Genomic DNA, 9,074 nt, shown 5'->3' on the forward strand with positions numbered 1-9,074 from the left:
ATAACAATTGCTGAACAAGAGAATCATTTGGATTTTGTCTGCCAAAGCAAATTTTAGCTTTTACTTATACTTTGACCTAGAAAAACTAGTTTTAGCTTTTAATCCAGGGACATTATACTCAGAATGGAGTCCTGGTGTGGCACTGTGGGTTAATGCGCTGGACTAAAAAGTTGATATGAACTGCAAGGTCAGTGATTCAAGCTCATCAGCTGCTCCTTGAAAGTCCTATGAAGGGTCACTATGTGTCAGAACCAACTCAACAGCACTTAAAAACAACAATAACAATACTCAGAGTTATGTAAGTGCACGAACTGACAGCAATTAAAATGTTCTTTCATGTGGATTATTCTTTTAGAAGATTCAAATTTATTAATTTATTTAAGTGAGAATGATGTTACAATAGCAGCATAGAACGTATGAAGGTAACGTATCAAGAAAATATAAAGTGTTTAATCCGGAATTTTCAAATTGTGTATGTATCGTAAGACTTTTCAGTACTCTAAATGAAACAATTATTTACTGACCACAGGCAATTATACGCTCTTTGTTCTTTTGTCGTCAACATTAAGACAGTCCCTTTCCACTCAGCTTTTAACTCTCTGGCTTCCGTAATTCCACCACATTCTGCATATTTTTCTGTTCCAAGATAAAATTATAAACATTAACAAAACAAAAAACAGTTAAATCTAGTATACATGGGACATTTATATTTCTTATAACTATAAATTAAATATGTATCTTCTTACAATTAATAATAAATTAATATTATGAACCTAATATTATAATAGTCCATTACCATGTGTCAGTTTGACATACCTTGGTGACATGATTCCCAAAGTTATGCGTCCAATCTAACAAGTACCAGCAGGCTCACCTATGGTGGACAGATTTCATCAAAGCTTCCAGACTAAAGGCAGACAAGGAAGAAAGTTCTGGTGATCCACTTCAAAAACTTATCCAATGAAAACCTAAGGATCACAACAGAATAGTGCCTAATATAGTGCTGGAAGGTGAGTCCCTAGGTTGGAAGGCCCGCAAAATCCAAAATGAAGGCAACAATGGACTGAAGCATACCAAAGATCATGAAGATGTTACAGGACGGGGAAACTCTTCTTTCTGTAATATATAAAGTCACTATGAATTGGAGCCTATTTTATGGCTCCAATTTACAGTCCTATTGTGGTGCCATAGGATAAGCACTCTACCTTAAGGTCGGTTTGAGCTGCAAGGTCGATAACTCAAATTCAGTAGCTGTTCCTCAGAAACCCTATATAGGGTCGCTATGGGTTGGAACCTACTCGACAGCACTTAACAACAACAATAAATGTATACATAGGTGCATGGTGGCTCTGTAAGATACATACTTCACTGTGAACCACAAGGTTGGCAGTTTGAGTCCACCAGCTTCCCCACATGAGAAGAATGATGTTTTCTGCTCCTGCAAAGATTTACAGCCTCAGAAACCCAATACAGGGTATCTATGAGATGGAATTGACTCGACAGCTCTTAACAACAACAACAATATGCATCCTATTTAATATTATTGATATTATTATCATTCATTTACTTTAATATTTGCTTGTACAATTGTATTTTTCGCATTGAATTTGATACCACTTTGACATTTTAAAATATGAGCTGCATTGAATAAAACTGAAGGCATCATTTGCTTTGGCAGGCTGTTTTGCTTTAACTGCTTTAGACACAGTTTCAGCAACCCTTAAGGCAGAATTTAATGAACTGTATTTGCTGCCTGAAGTGCCTGCAATATCCAGGGTTCTGCAAGTGCATCTAGCAGGATTCTCAGCCCAAGCATGATTTATCTCTTTTGGAGCTCTGGGTTGGTCAGGGATATATTTAAGTGCATTTGAAAAACATGCCATTTTTTGACATGATGTCAAGAAACCACTGGGTGCTTTAACGGTGGAATTCAAATTTCTCTTCCGAGCACACAAGCATCTTCACTGTTGAGCTCCTGCCCACTTTTCTAGCCTCATGACAAGCCACCCCATCCACATCCTGTCCTAAATACACATGTGCTTGCTTGCTATTTCTGAGAATGCACTTTTCATTATTACATTTCCAAACCTTCCTCAGTGTGAACTGTCTATAACTGCTTATGTAAATTCCTCATTTACTCAAGAACAATATTTAAAAGCACTTCTCTAAAGTCTTTCCTGATCTACTGGTAAGAATTTATTTGACCTCTTCTTTGTTTACATATGCATTTTACATAACAGTAGTGACAATGACAACAAGTGTAGACATGAAGTCCTGGTGTGGCACTGTAGGATAAGCACTGAAATGCAAGATTGGTTTGAATCACTTAGGTAAGTGGTTCAAACTCACTAGCCACTCCTTGGAAAGCCTGTACAGGGTCTTTATGAGTGGAACCAACTCAACATCACTTAGCAACAATGTAGAGATTGTTATATCACAATTAACTTTTTTGTGTCTGCTTGTTTCTCAGTGGGTTGTGGAACTTGTGAGGGCTAAGATTTTGTGTCAACTTAACTGGGTCAGGATTCTCAAAGGCTTGACAGTTGAGATATAGCTATCCCCATGTGATTTAATGTGATAAACCAATAAGAGGATCAAGGTTGGAATAGCTGTTGTTGTTGTTAATTACCATTGTTAAGTTGGTTCTGATTTACAGTGATCCTGTATATACTTTACAAGGAGCAGTTGATGAATTTGAATTGCCAAGCCTGTGGTTAGCAGTTCAGTGCTTAACCTACAGTGCTACAGCAGGACTCCAAAAAATACTGAGCTTACAAATGCTGAAAGGAGATAAGGACCTTTCCCCAGAGCCAGTAAAGAGAAAGCATTCCCTGAAAGCCAGCATTCCTGAACTATGAGATAATATATTTCAGGTTGTTCAAGCCATCCACTTGTGGTATTTCTGTTATAGCAGCATTAGATAACTAAGACAGACCTTTTTAAATAAAAAGGACCAGATGTTTGATACTCAATAAAGTTTTATTTGTTGTTGTTCCATTGAGTTGGTTCCAACTCAAAGTAACCCTATATAAGGTTTCTGAGGAGCAGCTGGTGAGTTTGATCTACTGACCTTGTGATTCAAAATGACCTTTTAGTTCATTGTTTATCCTACAGTGCCGAAAGTTTTATTAATGATGTGAAGATCAAGGATTTAAGCATGCTGCCTGATACATTAATCACTTTCATATTCACATATATATGTGTGTGTATATGAATACATATATATCCCCTGTATTTTGCAAAAGCTGGACAGCCTCAATTGGAATGTGTTTGTGATAAACAATAATATTTATAACAGTTTTAAGAAATAGTTATACAATAATGGTTAAAAGAGAATTATTTAGGAAGAGTTCAGTGTTTATCACTTACTTTCCATGTATTTTTTGCTTAGTTTTATTTGAAATCAGTAAAAGAGAGATAACACTGTACCTCCTTCATAAGCTTTTTTGGAAAGTAATATAATGTGCTAAAAGATGTAGCACAATTTCTAAAGTGTCTGAAACACTACGAAATAGCTGGAAACTACTGAATTTTTAACTTTGGGAGACCAAATAGTTTTCAAAATCTTATTTTCAATGCCTTATTGTAGTTTCTGACATAAAGTTATGGTTTCATAAATTTTCTCATGTATACACATGAAATAGAAAATTGTTGACTTTTTTAGTAAAGTTTCTGAGAAAAAAATTCTATATGCTGAAGTGACAATTAATAGTGATCCACAAAGAGATCGAGATGAAGTTAATTTTAATGGGAATGTCAGCTGTCCATTGATACTGGTTTGTGTTTCTGGGTGGAAATGGTGGGATATTATCAACTAGGTTGCTTTTGAGAGTTTTGTATGTGATTTTAAGACCTACAGATTTTAGCTATATACAGTCTACAATGCAAAGGAATACAAAAGGCTTAACATAATACACGCCAGCTTTCTTCATTATTATTATTATTATTTAGTTTGCAGATATTCCTGAGTTTATTGTTAAAGACAGGTTATGCTGAGAGAACCTGGAATCTGAGAAGACAAGTTATGAAGAGTAGCATGAGTACTACCCACTGCCAACAAGTCAGTTTGGACCCATAGTTACCCTATTGAACAGAGTAGAGTTGTTCCATAGGCTTTCCAAGGCTGTGAATGTTTATGGGAACTGGTGGAATCTAACTGCTGACCTTGTGGTTAACAGTTCAATGCATAACCCATTATGCCACCAAGACTTCTATCAGAATATTTTGTCTAACGTGCCTGAATCAAAATCTCTATAACTATAACATGGATAGGGTGAAGCACTAAACATAAGTATAAAATATGATAATTTTGAATAGTTGTTATCATTATTTATCATAATTAGTATAATTTGGTCCAGAAAGAACTGAATAATAATGTAGTTAGGAAGTGAGGACATATTAAAGAAGTAATACAAGCTGTCATTTGTAGGGGCATGGTTGCTAATGGATGTGAGTGTCTAATAAATGCAAAAATTTTTAATTGAACTCTATAATTACAACTATAGGGCATTCTGGGAAAGGTAAAACTGTGACTACAGTGAACACATCAGTGGTTGACATGGGAACAGTATAGAGAAAAAGGGACGAATCAGTTAATTTATAGGTCACTGGAACTATTCTATATAATAGTGTAGTTTTTGATACAGGATATTACTCATTTATCAAAATCCATAAAACTGTACAATACAAAGAATGAATGCTAATGTAAGCTATGGAGTTTAGTTAACAATGTATCAACATTAGTTTAGCAATTATAAGAAATGCACTACACTAATGCAAGAAATATGTTAATGAAAACAATATGTGATGGGGACATGGGAACTCTATACAGGCTGCATAATTTTTCTGTAAACTGAAAACTGTCCTAAAATAAACTGGAATTAGTATTACAAAAAAGGACTCTAGATATTGGGATCTAGTATCTGATAACTATATTTAACAAAGTAAATAATGTAGAAACAGAATCTGCCTATATTAAATATAATTATCATGAATTTAGAGACTGAGTTTGAGATGTTCATATGAGGCACCAGAGTAGAAATGGACAAGCAATTGTGCAAACAATTGTAGATACTGAGAAGAGATTTCGGCTGAAGATTTAGATAAGTAAGTCACTACATGTAGATGTAAAATTAAACCCTGGGAGTGCAAATTCATGGATTTCTGATTTAGCCATGAGGTCAATTAAAACATATGGTTTAAATAACATTTGATCTGTTTTTACTCAATTCTTTATTATATGTTTATGTTTTGTAGTCATTGAAGAACACATAGAGATAGCATATTATGTCTTTTTACCAAACAAGATATTTTGTTCTCTCCTAGTTTAAACATCAAAAGTTAATAAATGTGTTTATGTGGGTAAAAACAGCGACAATAGCAGCAACACAGTTAACAGAATAAGAAGAAAGGGAGTATTAACAGATACAAGAAAGGGAAGTAAATATTTTATGTAAGCAGTCCCGTGGTAGGATAGTACACAAACAGTCAGAATTTTAAATAGTAAATACAATACAAACCCACAGAAAAAAAATGTTTTGGTTTGGATACATGGGATTTTGTGACATATTTGATAATATTTTTTATTGGACTAGGATATGTAGAAACCCAGTTACAACGGATTTAGGAATGAATGGGTGATAAAGTGCTGATGGTTGTGGGGTTGTGTGCTGTGGAGTCAGTGCTGACTCCTAGTGATTCTGCATAGGGTTTCAGGGACTATAAATCTCTCCAAGAGCAGAAAGTTCCAGGAGATAAAGTAGAGCTAATAAATATCATTGAGGAGCTTCTGTTTGCTCTTTGCTGTGTAATAGATGGTTAGTTACTAATTTTCCATCTTGTAGAGTAAAAAAAGAACATTAATCCAGACAATTTAAATAATAGAAAATATTCATGACTTTTTGTATTTTTGCAAATGGAAGTAGATATGCTTTTTTTCTATATTAATACATTATAAAGAATGTTGCTGGTTTACCAATTCTCAAAGTATAGTCAATTTATCAACCTGCCATTAGAAATACACACATAGTTGGTATCCTTTTTTCCTTTATAGAGTGTCTTTATTTTCATACACCTAGACACTGGATGTGGCTTTTGACTTTTCATCAATAATCGAGAAGTAAAAAAAAGTTATCTTTTTTTTTTTACATATTTAACTGTGGATTAGAAAATTAATATGTATTTTAATTTAAGGACTTTTTATGGGTTTTCATTAATCTCATTTTTACACTTAACAACAATTGTTGAATACTCATGCTAAATTATGTTTGATAGTATAAGGAGCTCTGGTAGCGTAGTGGTTACGAATCGGGCTGCGAACCTTAAGCTCAGGGGTTCGAAACTACCAGCCGCTCCGAGGGAGAAAGATGAAGCTTTCTACTCCCGTAAGGATTTACACCCTCGGAAACCCTGTACAGGGTCGTTATGGGTCGGAACCTACTCGACGGCACTTAACAACAACAACAGTATAACAGAAAACCAGATTTAGATACAGCAAAATTCAACAAAAGAAAAAATAAAGGCTGTTTTTAAATATAGCACTTATCTAATTATCTAAAAAAAAATTCAGTGATCTGAAAGTGTTGGAAATAGATAACGGTGGCACTTAAACAACATTTTTTTGTAGCTAATGCCACTGAATTTTACAGTTGAAAATAGTTAACATCACAGATTTTCTTATATATTCTACACACACACACACATGCACACACACACACACACATATATATGTATTTGTTGTTATTAGGTGCTATTGAGTCAGTACCGACTCATAGCGATCATATGCACATCAGAATGAAACACTGCACGGTCCTGGGCCAATCTCACAATTGTTGCCATACATATTGGCCCCTTGTTAACTTAGCACTTAAACAATACAGCTCCTTAAACTATATTGAATATACAAATAAATTCAATAACAATCATATTTCCACCTAACACAATAATAATATCATTCTTATAAACAAAAATGAATGAACCCATTTCCAATGAGAGGATGTGACATCCTTGAGTGATGTGTTTTATCTTAAGTTTTTTGTTGCTAGGTATTGTCCAGTTAGTTCTGACTCATAGTGATACATAACAGAATGTACCCAGTCCTGCATATCTCTCACAATATTTGCCATGTTGGATCTCATTGTGGAAGTCACTGTGTCAGTGCATCTCCTTGGGAATCTTATAATGTTTGATGACCTGCCGCTTTGCTAAGCATGTCCTTTTGCAGGGACTTGTCCCTGCTGATAATATGTCTAAAGTATATGAGATGAAGGTGAAATCTCATAATCATGGCTTCCAAGAAACATTCTGGCTGCACTTCTTCCAAGGCAGAGTTCTTTGTTCTTTTGGCAGTGTATGGTACTTTCAATATTCCTCACCAACACCAAAATTAAAATGCACCAATTCCTCAGTTACTGCTTGCATATGAGGGAATTGAAAATAACATGTATTTGGTCAAGTGAACTTTAGGCCTAAAGAAACCTTTGTCCTTTAACACTTTAGAGGTCTTTTGCAGCAGATTTCCTGATATAATACGTCATTTGATTTCTTGACTGCTGCTTCCTTAAGTGTTGCTTGTGGATCCAAGCAAAATTAAGTCTTTGAGCTGTGGGAGGCTCCATGCATAGGCATCTTGTTTTGAAAGACAGTGGTATGTAGGGAGCTTCCCATTGTCCCTAGTGCTGCTGGTGAAATTGGTGTCTGCAGGTTTCCAGATGGTTGAGGAACTCCTAGAGGTGAAACCTTCTGAGTTTATCAAAGAAGTTGGAATTTCTAAAGAAGAAATCTTAGAAACACTGCAAATAATAAGAAGAGAACATCTCACAAATATACCAAGACATGCTGGTACATCTGAGTTGGGCAAGAAGTGTTCAGCACTGACAGTTCTTGAGTAGGAGCATACCCAGGGTTTCATGGTTAACTTCTGTTCAGCAGTAGATTGTAGTCTTGGGGGTGGAGTACTGTCAAAGAAAACAACAGAAATTTGTGGTCCACCAGGTGTTGGAAAAACACAATTATGTATGCAGTTGGCAGTGATGTGCAGATATCAGAATGTTTTGGAGAAGTGGCAGGTGAAGCAATTTGTATTGATGCAGAGAGAAGTTTTATGGTTGTTAGAGTGGTAGACCTTGCTACTGCCTGCATTCAGCACCTTCAGCTTATAGCAGAAGCACATGTAGGAAAGGACCTCCAGAAAGCTTTGGAGGATTTCACTCTTGAAATATTCTTTCCCATATTTATTATTTTCATTGGCGTGACTACCCAGAGCTACTAGCACAAGTTTAACTTCCCGACTTACAGTTAGAATACTGAAAGGTGCGATTAGTGATTGTAGATAGTATTGCTTTTTCTTTTCGACATGACCTAGATGACTTAGCCCATCATACTAGGTTACTAAGTGGCCTGCCCAGCAACTGATCAGCCTTGCAAATAATCACAGATCAGCTATAATTTTAATCAAATGACAACAAAGATTGGTAGAAATCAAGCCTCCTTGATTCCTGATTTACAGGAAAGTTGGAGACATGCTGCTACAATACAGCTATCTTTCACCGGGAGCAACGTTGTACAAATCACCAAGCCAGAAGGAATCCACAATACTGTTTGAAATCACACTTAGAGATTTAGAGATGCTTTTGTTGTTACTGCATGTTCATCGACAACAGAAGTTTCACTGAATTCCCGGAAACAGTCACGAAAATCAGAGAAAGAAGCACAGTAATCCAAAAACTAATCTTAAAGCATAGCAAATGTATAGATGCTGTGAGATTCAATATGTACAGCTCATAGACTTGTTAATTTAAAATATAAACTCTGTGGCATGAGTGAATCAGGAATATTCTGCAGTGAATGGGGAAAAAATTACGAATATAATTCTCTGAATGTGTTCTTCTAAAGCAGTATTCTACAATAATATTTTCTCCTGTTTTCATTTTTATTAGCATTCAGTAAAGCTGATATAGACATTAGATAAAGGGGCTTCAAAAAATTCATGAAAATTCCATATATTAATTACATTTTCCATGAAGTTTTTGAAGGCTCATGTTATTTCACAGTTGTGGCAAGCAGAGTTCATGTGT

General features: G+C 35.3%; 1 pseudogene; it reads left to right on the forward strand.

The window, feature by feature from the left end:
• The window catches only part of LOC102840873, a 112,613-nt pseudogene extending 103,897 nt beyond the window's left edge, over positions 1–8,716 (forward strand).
• The last annotated feature ends 358 nt before the right edge of the window (positions 8,717–9,074 follow it).

Source organism: Chrysochloris asiatica, unplaced genomic scaffold (assembly GCF_000296735.1).
Source record: "Chrysochloris asiatica unplaced genomic scaffold, ChrAsi1.0 scaffold00005, whole genome shotgun sequence".
Taxonomy (NCBI): domain Eukaryota; kingdom Metazoa; phylum Chordata; class Mammalia; order Afrosoricida; family Chrysochloridae; genus Chrysochloris; species Chrysochloris asiatica.